Here is a 10,545-nt window from a genome sequence, read left to right as displayed (position 1 = left end):
TGTGTGTGTGTGTGTGTGTGTGTGTGTGTGTGTGTGTGTGTGTGTGTGTGTGTGTGTGTATTTAGTGGGTGTTGGTCTGTGTTCGTTGTTGGCTCGTCTGCGTTCATCTGTGTTTCTTGGTATCCTGTTCCTTAGTCTGCGTCTCTCTGCTCCGTTTCAGGTTTGCTCTTTAGTTTTTCCCAGTTTAGGTTTCCATTAGTAATTTCTCATGCTTCGTTGCCTGTTTCTGCCACTGCCACTTTGTAAATAAACGGCACTCTCATCACCAGTCGCTTGCCTGCATTTTGGGTCCTTTTCCTCCTACACCACACGGCTCACCCCGCCCAGCCGTGACAGAGCGACTGCTGTCAAACAATCTTTTTTATGCTGCGAAGAGAAACTACTAGATATCATGACCTCTAACAAGAAATTAAAAGGCTTTGTCATCTTCTAAACATTGTATAGAACCTTGCTCTTGCTACACTACGTAGGTTAGTGTATGTATATATTTGAGTCTGTAGGGATACTTTAGACCAGGGATGTTAAATTTATTTTACAATGAGGCCCACATACAGCCCACTTTAAACTTAAGTGGCCACATGAATGAAACTCCCTTTCTGTCAGTGTAAAAAACATTTAACTACACATCAATCCCTGAAATATCTTATATCTAAAATGCGGTTTCAACAACATATCACAGCATTCCTACATGATAAATACACAAAAATGCAGATGTGTTCTGGCAGCTCACTGTGCAGACTGTCCCAGATTTATAAAACAAAGTTTTTCTTTTTTTTTTTCTGCTTATTTTTATTAAATTCACACATCTGATTACTGGCTAAAGAAAGTGTTTGTGGAAAATTCAGTCTCAGGAATTTGGTCATGTATATGCTGTTCTGTTATTTTGTATTTGTGTGTATATGCTATATATTTTATATTACACTGTATATTTATACAGGAAAACTTTGCTGTCTTGTTTTTGTTGCTCATGTTAGTTCTGTAGTCAGTGAGAGGAAAGCTGAGTTAGGACACATGAGCCTGTGGGTGGGGTGGAGCAAATTTCAGTATTTAATAGCTGAAGTCAAATTAAAACAGGTATACTTAACTATGGCTCTCCAACAGTTTGTCTACTGTGTCTCTGTGATGACAATTCTCTTATGTAAAGGTGAGAAAGTCTGATTTTTATTTGGAGTACACATTTTCTTGTTACCAAGCTCTTACAAACTACTGTAAATTATTTTTAAAACTCTATCTGGAAACTGTGAAATGACTGGAGGTCAAGTAGAAGTACAGATACTTGTGTTAAAAATGTACTTAGAGTAGAAAGTAGAAAGTAGCTCATTGGAAGACAATTCTACTCATTGTTTGAGGCACAGGTAACTGAACCTTCTGCTATATTAATATAATAGAAAAAATATGAGTACATTAGAACATACATGTTATTCAAATCTAAATTAAAATTCTAATGAATGCACTCAGCTTGAATCGGACACAAGCAGTCAAAGAGGATAAAATAAATAAATAACTATTTTCTGTTGCATACATGTTAGAGAGTCACTTTGCCTCCACACCTGGACAACGTGTAAAACAGGGGTTAAAGTGAGATTCAGCAAGCAGGGAACACTAAGATCTGTTAGGAAAAATACTAACAACTCCCTTTTTAGAGCTCAACTAGGCTTTCTTAGCACGCAAGCTGTGATCAGCTCACTTGCTGCTCTTTGTTGATTTATAGAACTGAATTTAAAAAATGTGGCATTTTCACAGTGATTGTGGCTGGTTTCCATTTCCTACGCTAGCAGTATGTTGTCTTTAAACTAGACTGTATAAAGTTATTATAATGATTGAATTCACTGAATGACTATAAGGGTCTTCAAATTTAAAGTAATCTCTGCTTCACTTGATGTGATCCAACACTGACCATTAAAGCCACAGTTCAACACAGAGTTGGGAATTCCCCATATTAATGCAAACTAACCTGTTTATCCTGGAAAGAAGTACCCAGAATTTTCATACAACATTTGAAAAGCACAAAATTTGTATATTTAGTTTGTTGTATGTTTCATAAAATTAAAATATGTAATTCATCAAACACATCATATACAGATCCAATACTTGATTAAAACTTATGACTTTATATACGATCTTTAAATAGTTCTTTACTAACTGTCACTGTAACTGAGCTACATGCTAGGTGAAGATAGAGTTACATTTGATTTCTTAATGTGATCAAAAGGAAATCAGTGAGTAGACTGTTGTGACCCACACTGCATTACTTGAAACTGATTAGTATACGGTTATTTGCTAATGTTCAGGGTTTTTTACTTGCTATTTAATTAGCAAGCCAGTAAAAATGATTTGTAATTCTTTACATTCAGATTTTTGACATAGTCAGCATCACTACAACCTGGACTGAATTTGTCCATTTTGTTTAGCCATTTTGTAAGTTTGAAGAAAAAATCTTATACATGGGACTAGGCCCTGATTGAATTTCCTTTCTCTAACACACATGTTGAGAAATGTGAATCATAATGTGCAATAAACTCATTTGACCTGTTTATCTCTATGATCCACTTTCAGGTGGTCATTCACAGACACCCGGTAAGCATCCAAGAACAACTTTGCAAATGCTTCAAGTTCAAACAATTGACACGTGTATGTTACTTAACAAGCTAGCAAAAGAAGTACCATGGACCATTTTCTACTCTATTGCTAACAACATCAACAACAAAACTGTATATTACAACAATATCCAACTATAGAGCACCAAAGAGGAAGATCAAGCAACAGTCTGAGGACATTTGAAAACCTACAAAGCAGCCAAAGTAGCTACTATGTTGTAGGAACTTATAGGATTACACATTAACATGTTAAGCATTTTGTAAGACGTTTTGACCTCTAAGATTATTTTTACTACATGATTTCACAGCAAAATTAAGAAAACATTAAACATACTGTATGTTTTATTCACAATGTGTGTTCTCTGTATTTTGTTTTTAGGTGTGTCCATCAGGTTAGCTGGGTCTGGAGCAACACAGTGTTCTGGCAGAGTTGAAATTTATTACAATAACATCTGGGGAACAGTCTACGGTAATGGCTGGGACTTAAACGAGGCTGAGGTTGTTTGCAGACAGTTAAACTGTGGAACAGCAATACAGGCTCCTCTATCATCTTACTATAGTCCAGAAGCTAAACAAATTTGGCTTTATAATGTGGCCTGTTCGGGAAGTGAAAATTCTTTAACTCAGTGTCATTACTCTGGATGGGGAATGCGCAATAATTATCATTATTATTATTATAATTATTATTATTATGATGCTGGTGTCATCTGTTCAGGTAAGAAAATATTTTAAATACTGAACACAGCATATTTCGCTCTATGTCATAAATGATTTATATTTTGTCAGGAAAGTATTAAAATATTTTTCATTTCAGATCTGATCAGATTAACTGGATCTGGATCGACTCGATGTTCTGGTAGAGTTGAAGTTTACCACAATAACAGCTGGGGAACAGTCTGTGATAATGGCTGGGACTTAAATGATGCTGCAGTGGTTTGCAGACAGATAAACTGTGGGTCGGCACTAGAGGCTCCTCAATCAGCTCACTTTGGTGAAGGAACTGGACAGATTTGGCTTGATGATGTGGGCTGTTCAGGAAATGAAAGTTCTCTAATTGAATGTAACGGCAGTGGATTTGGGACATACAGTTGTGGAAATCACCATGATGCTGATGTCATCTGTTCAGGTAAGAAAGCTTTTAAGTACCAATGACATTTCAGGTCAGTCTGCTATTGTGTGTCATACATGAAATATTTTGTTTATGTCTTTTGCATCATAGATCGGATCAGATTAGCCGGGTCTGGATCGACTCGATGCTCTGGAAGAGTTGAAATTTATTACAATAACATCTGGGGAACAGTCTGTGATGATTACTGGGACTTAAAAGACGCTCAGGTTGTTTGCAGACAGATAAACTGTGGGACGGCACTAGAGGCTCCTCGATCAGCTCTCTTTGGTGCAGGAACTGGACAGATTTGGCTTGATAATGTGGGCTGTTCAGGAAATGAAAATTCTCTAATTGAATGTAAATACAACCAATTTGGAACAAATAACTGTGGGCATCAACAAGACGCTGGTGTCATCTGTTCAGGTGAGGCACATTTTGAATACTGAACACATTGCACGTCAGTCTGTTCTTATTTGTTATACTTTGTTGTTTTTATTGCAAATAACATTAAAATATTGTCCATATCTTTTGTCTCATAGGTCCAATCAGATTAGTTGGATCTGGATCGACTCGATGCTCTGGAAGAGTTGAAGTTTATCACAATAACAGCTGGGGAACAGTCTGTGATGATGGCTGGGACTTAAATGATGCTGAGGTGGTTTGCAGAGAATTAAACTGTGGGTCGGCACTACAAGCTCCTCGATCAGCTTACTTTGGTCAAGGAACTGGACAGATTTGGCTTGATGACGTGGTCTGTTCAGGAAGTGAAAGTTCTCTAACTCAGTGTCAGCACAGTGCATTTGGATCACACAACTGTGTACATGGTGAGGATGCTGGTGTCATCTGTTCAGGTGAGAAAATGTTTAGGTACCAAAGACACATGAATCATTCAGAAATTGTCTGTCATCAGTGAAACCATTTTCTTTCAAGGTCAAGAACATATTATCAAGTTCTTCACATCTTTTAACTAATAGATCTGATCAGATTAGCTGGCTCTGGATCGACTCGATGTTCTGGCAGAGTTGAAGTTTATCACAATAACAGCTTTGGAACAGTCTGTGATGATGGCTGGGACTTAAATGATGCTGAGATCGTTTGTAGACAGTTAAACTGTGGGACCGCAAGGGGGGCTCCTCGATCAGCTCACTTTGGTGCAGGAACTGGACAGATTTGGCTTGATCGTGTGACCTGCTCAGGAAGTGAAGGCTCATTAACTCAGTGTCAACATGGTGGTTTTGGAACAAACAACTGTGTACATAATCAAGATGCTGGTGTCGTCTGTTCTGGTGAGAAAGATTTTTGATTCTGAAAGCATTTCAACCAAATCTTTTCTTGGGTGCAATATACTATCGGTCAAAGTTTTAGAACACCCCAATTTCTCCAGTTCTTTTTAATAATGATTTTATTTATGCAGTGTAATGTGTCATTGAACTCTGAAATTAAAGCATAGTAAAAATAAGTAATTAAAATTAAAATTAAACCATGGACTAAATTTACAGACCAAAATGTATTCTAACCCTCTACTGCATAGCGTTGCCCTGAGGCAACAAACCACATTTTCATGCCTTATGGTGGCCCTTCAAAAAAAAAAAAAAAACTTTTTTTTTTTCAAACAATGCTACCAGGCACATCTCTTTCAAATAAAATGATGAGTTGAAGGTGGTGTGACTTTGATTTGGGGGGGGGGCAGGGCCCCTTTCTGCAAGCTGCACTACATCAGAGACATCTCCATCAGGAGGCAAGATAAAGATCACTATTTTACATGTTTATAGTGAAGTAAATGTATATTAAAAAATACTTGTATGTGCATGAATATACACTCAACAAAAATATAAACGCAACACCTTTGTTACTGCTCCCATTCCCCATGGGATGGACGTAGAGACCTAAAATTCATTCCTAAAATTCATTCCAGATACACAATATGGGAGCAGTAACAAAGGTGTTGCGTTTATATTTTTGTTGAGTGTATATAGTGTAAAACTGTTCATTTTCATTCGTTGCCTCAAGGCAACACTGCGCAGTTAGCCCAATTTTTTTCAGGCAATATAATGCATTTGGATATGTGTGTAGAGATGTGTTTGTGTGCTTTTATATGATCATAGTCAATGTTTTTTACTTTACAATCTACTCATAATTACAGGACATGGATGTAAAAACTTTTTATGCAAGGAAACCAAGGGAATGTGCACTTTCTGTCCTCAGAAAGTGAGGACAGTGAGCTTTCAGGGAGTGACAGTGAAGTTGACGAGTGGATCCCTGAATGAGGTTTGAGGGACACTTAGGAGCTCAGGGGTCCGGGGTCAGTTGGTAAAGTAACTGTGTCTGTGTGTGTGTTAGTGCCCACATAGCAAGCAGGTCTGGCCAGGATCTGGTATCAAGCCGGCACTCTGAGTAATCTGGGAGAGTAGAAAAGCGCTACATAAAAATCAGTCCATTCACTGTCTGAACAGAGTTTCGGCATGTTACTTTTGCACTGTTTTGCATGTTCTGGCACATGTTGTTATTGCATGGCTTGATTAAGGTACACATTATGCTGACATCTGGGGCTAGAGCTGGAACCGTTCTGGGCCAGCACAGGGCCAGCAGTGTGTCTACAACTCGCCCGTGGCTGCACACCACCTACAGATGGCCCACATACCACAATGAATAACGGCCCTTTGGTGGCCCAGATCAGGTTTGCCAAAGGTAATCCACACATGGGCCAGCACAGGACGACCAGGGTGTCTGAAACTGGCCTTGTGCTGGCCCATGTGTGGGCCACCTCTGGCAAACCAGGTCTGGGCCACCAAAGGGCCATCATTCTTTGCGGTATGTGGGCCATGTGTAAGCACATTGTGTGGGCAAGGTAAATCATTCAATTTTAGGGTGAAGGCTAGAGTCAGGGTTAGGGTAAGGTTCAGGCAGGGACTTGTGATGGGTAGAGTCAGGATAAGTCGCCAGGAAATTAATGTAAGTTAATGTAATGTCCCCAAAAGTGATGGAAACACAACGTGTCTGTGTGTGTGCGTGTGCGCGCACGTGCATGGGGTTAGGGTCAAATGTTGGATGTATTTTGGTGTTTTATTGTTTTGTGAAATGTTTACATTGTTTGTTTGTTGTTTATTTATTTGTTCATCCTTGTTGTACTAATACAGCTTATTATAGAATTACTTGGCATTTTACTACCCTTGTTGCACAGTGTTGCCTTGAAGCAACAAGCCAATATCTGTTTGGGGGGGGGGCAGGGTGTCAAATTTTATGATTGATATATTATTAGGGACCCTAAAGCTCCCCCAAAAAAGGGAGAAATATATTTTTCCCCCAAAATTAAAAAGTCATGCAGTAGAGGGCTAATCTTTTGACACATCGAAGTAAGCACCTTTGGTACATATAACAGCTAAACACACCATTCTATCTGCAATAGAAATAAAATATTCTTCAGAAAATTCTTCCCATATTTGTTGCAGAAGTTCCCATAAATGCATGATTGCTTTGCTTTCACTCTTTTATCCAGTTCATCCTAAACCACCGTGATGGGGCTAATTAAGACTGGAGACTGTGCTGTCCGTTCCATGTTTTCAAGCTTACGGTTTTGTTCTCTTTTTCCTGAGGTAGTTCTGGCATAGCTTGGACTTAGTTTTGGGTCATTATATTGCCGTAGGATGAACCTCTTACCAATTAGACACATACCAGAGGGAACTGCATGGTGCTGCAGAATGCTGCAGTTGTAAAGGTTCTGGGTCCTTTTGAGCCAGCATTTTTTATTTTGTTGTATTCTAATAATATTTTGTATTATGGTTTATGTTAAGGTTCATTTATAGTCTTAGTTATTGTATTGTGAGTTTCTTTTATTCCCTGTTTATATTCTTAATTATTAGTTGCCCTCTATGTCTCTATCCGTCTGTTTTTATATATGTTATATGAGCCCCTTGTCAGGGCTCTGCGTGCGGGCAGGTGGAAATGTGGATCCAAATGCAGGACTCCGAGACGAAATGTAACTAAAACCACAGCTTTTATTGCTGGCATGAAACAAAAACCCAAACCAAACCATGAAACCAAGCAGGAACACACAGGCAGGGTCTGAGGGTACGACGCGACACTGAGCACAGGAAAACACAGGGCTAATATACACAGGGTGGTAATCAGCGAATGGGCAACAGGAGGGAGACACAGCTGGGAGAGATCAGGGTTAACGAGACGGGGGGAACCAAGCTGCCCACACTAACATAAGATGCAGACCTTCACAATAAAACAGGAACAAGAAACCATCACACTAAGACACAGACTTGACATTTGAGAGACAGACAGAAAATGACACATGGAACTAGACATATACTAAGCAGACCCAACCGAAGAACAAATCCTAAACACAAACATGAAACTCTAATAATAAACATCATAATCATCATCATCATTAACACAACAAGAGAACAAGAAAACAATCCCTGATGCAAAATTACACCAAAACATAATAAACTCAAAATACTGGGTCCAACGGACCCAGAACCGTGACACCCCTTGCGTCTTGTTTCCCTTCCTGTGTTCCATTCTGTTTCCAGGGGTCGTCATCTCTCCTCTCTCTCCCTCATGTTCCCTTGCTCTTCTCGTCTGCCTCTCCTCCACTCCTGCATCATGTTCCTGCGTTTCCTGTTTTATTGTGAAGCTCTTGTGTTTCCATGTTCGGTGTTTCTAGTTGTGCTTCCTCTGTGACGTCATGTTGTGTCAGCTGTGTTCCCTGTGTGTTCTCACTGCACTCGTTATCCTCCTGTGTATTTATGTCAGCATCTCCATCATAGCTGTGTGCCTCCCTGTGTGTTTAGGTCTTCTAATTTCCCAGTTTGGGTTGTATTATTTTCCATTCAGCAACTAAAGCTGTGTTTTGAGTCCATATCCCGCTTACGAGTCTGCATTTGGGTCCCTTCCTGCCTGCTCCGCACAGTCAAATTGTGACAGAGGAAGCCATTTTGGTTCAGAGTGCATCTCACTTTTCTTTACAAGTCACTGACACTGGATCCAGCTAAACAGCCCCAGACCATCACACTTCCTCGTCAATGTTTGACAGTTGTTACCACACAGCGTGGAACCATCCTTTCACCTACTTACAACATACAAAGATCCTGTGTGATGAAGTGAAAATTTCAAATTTTTATTCTGTCAATAATACCTTCTTCCACTCTTCAGTAGTCCATTGGTGGCGTTTCATGACCTAGGCAAACCTCTTTGAGTTGCAGGTTTGACAAGATGAGTTAAAGCAAGAAAACCATTGCCAAGATATCAGAACAAGGCAAAGTCTTCTTTTCACAGTTGAAACTAAGACTTGCTTACTATGACCACTAATAATAATAATAATAATAATAATAATAATAATAATAATAGTAATAATAATAATAATACATTTTATTTATAGGCCCCTTTAAGACTCTCAAGGTCACCTTACCAAAGTACAGAAATATAGCAACAATACAATATAAGAAAACATGGCAAAATACAAATTTAGGCATAAGGTAAATAAGAAATAAAAGCATGAAATTCAAGTGGAAAAATTGGGGTGTTTTAAAACGTTCAACTGGTATATACTACCATAATTTTTCTTTGTTAATTTAAGACACATTAAAAATTTGCTTCACATCCTTTGCCTGATAGATCTGATCAGATTAGTTGGATCTGGATCGACTCGATGTTCTGGAAGAGTTGAAATATTTCACAATAACAGCTGGGGAACAGTCTGTGATGATAGCTGGGACTTGAACGATGCTCAGGTGGTTTGCAGAGAGTTAAACTGTGGGACGGCACTAGGAGCTCCTCCATTCGCTCAGTTTGGTGCAGGAACTGGACAGATTTGGCTTGATAATGTGACCTGTTCAGGAAATGAAGAATCTTTAGCTCAGTGTCAACACAATGGATTTGGATCAAACAAATGTGGACATGATCACGATGCTGGTGCCATCTGTTCAGGTGAGAATTTTTTTTTCCGATCATCTATACCATGTCAGACACTGTAAATACAACAGTTTCCCTTTACAGATTTTTTGTCCATTCGTTGATGTGTTTCATACTGAAATTAAGCGTTAGCCATCAAATTAAGCTGCACAGTAACCATTCAATGCAGCATTTCAATGGTAAAATCTTTATCTGCAAACGGGGAAACTTTATTTCATGATTAATTTTTTGTATTTTGGGTGTTATATAGTTGTCATAAACTCAGATTTGGAAGTCTTATACCTTTCTGAGTCAGGATGAAATTCTATTTTTGGTTGGTTGATGTTTATTAAGTTATTTTTGTAGTTAACACAATTCTTGTGTCAAGAGTGTTGGTTTGCTTCAAAATTCCTAAATATATGGCTCAATGGATTCTAATATATAAGACGCCTCAACACAGTTGCAGTTGAAGAGACCAAAGAGGAAGATGAACAGGAACCAACCATACAATGGGGAAGCAGATTCAGGCTTAGTCACTCAACATTAACAAAACTGAACTAACAGAAATCAATCAGAAAATGAGACTGACAGTAACTTCCAACTTGACTAATTGTCACCTCTGGCGATGATGATATCAAAAGGCTCGCCTTTTGTTAGGGCTATACAAATCTTAGAAAACACAAATAAACAAAGATACACACACACAAAGGCAATGACAACTAGAAAACTAACTAACAAAACCTATACTGGGAAAGCTAAACAGGAAACATAACTGGAAAACCTGAGACCTGGAAACACAGGGGAAAGACCAGCAAAGGCGCAGACGATCCGACATGAAACCAAAAGGGAAGCACAGACTATAATTAAAATTATTTATATATAGATATATCTCTATACACACTACACTACACCACACACATAAAGCAGAAAAGAATACAC

General features: G+C 38.7%; 1 pseudogene across 1 annotated transcript in view; it reads left to right on the top strand.

The window, feature by feature from the left end:
* Positions 1–3,291: 3,291 nt before the first annotated feature.
* Positions 3,292–10,545, top strand: part of LOC146714311 (scavenger receptor cysteine-rich domain-containing protein DMBT1-like) — a 62,164-nt pseudogene continuing 54,910 nt past the window's right edge. The window contains exons 1-6 of the transcript XR_014916506.1: positions 3,292–3,312; positions 3,384–3,723; positions 3,817–4,128; positions 4,245–4,572; positions 4,636–4,991; positions 9,331–9,642. The product of XR_014916506.1 is annotated as a scavenger receptor cysteine-rich domain-containing protein DMBT1-like (transcript). The remainder of the gene's footprint in view (positions 3,313–3,383; positions 3,724–3,816; positions 4,129–4,244; positions 4,573–4,635; positions 4,992–9,330; positions 9,643–10,545) is intronic.

This window comes from Copadichromis virginalis, linkage group LG3 (genome assembly GCF_057382275.1).
Source record: "Copadichromis virginalis isolate Kocher_CV1m ecotype Utaka linkage group LG3, C_Virginalis_male_GT1.1, whole genome shotgun sequence".
NCBI lineage: Eukaryota > Metazoa > Chordata > Actinopteri > Cichliformes > Cichlidae > Copadichromis > Copadichromis virginalis.
This window is presented reverse-complemented; position numbering and strand designations above follow the sequence as displayed.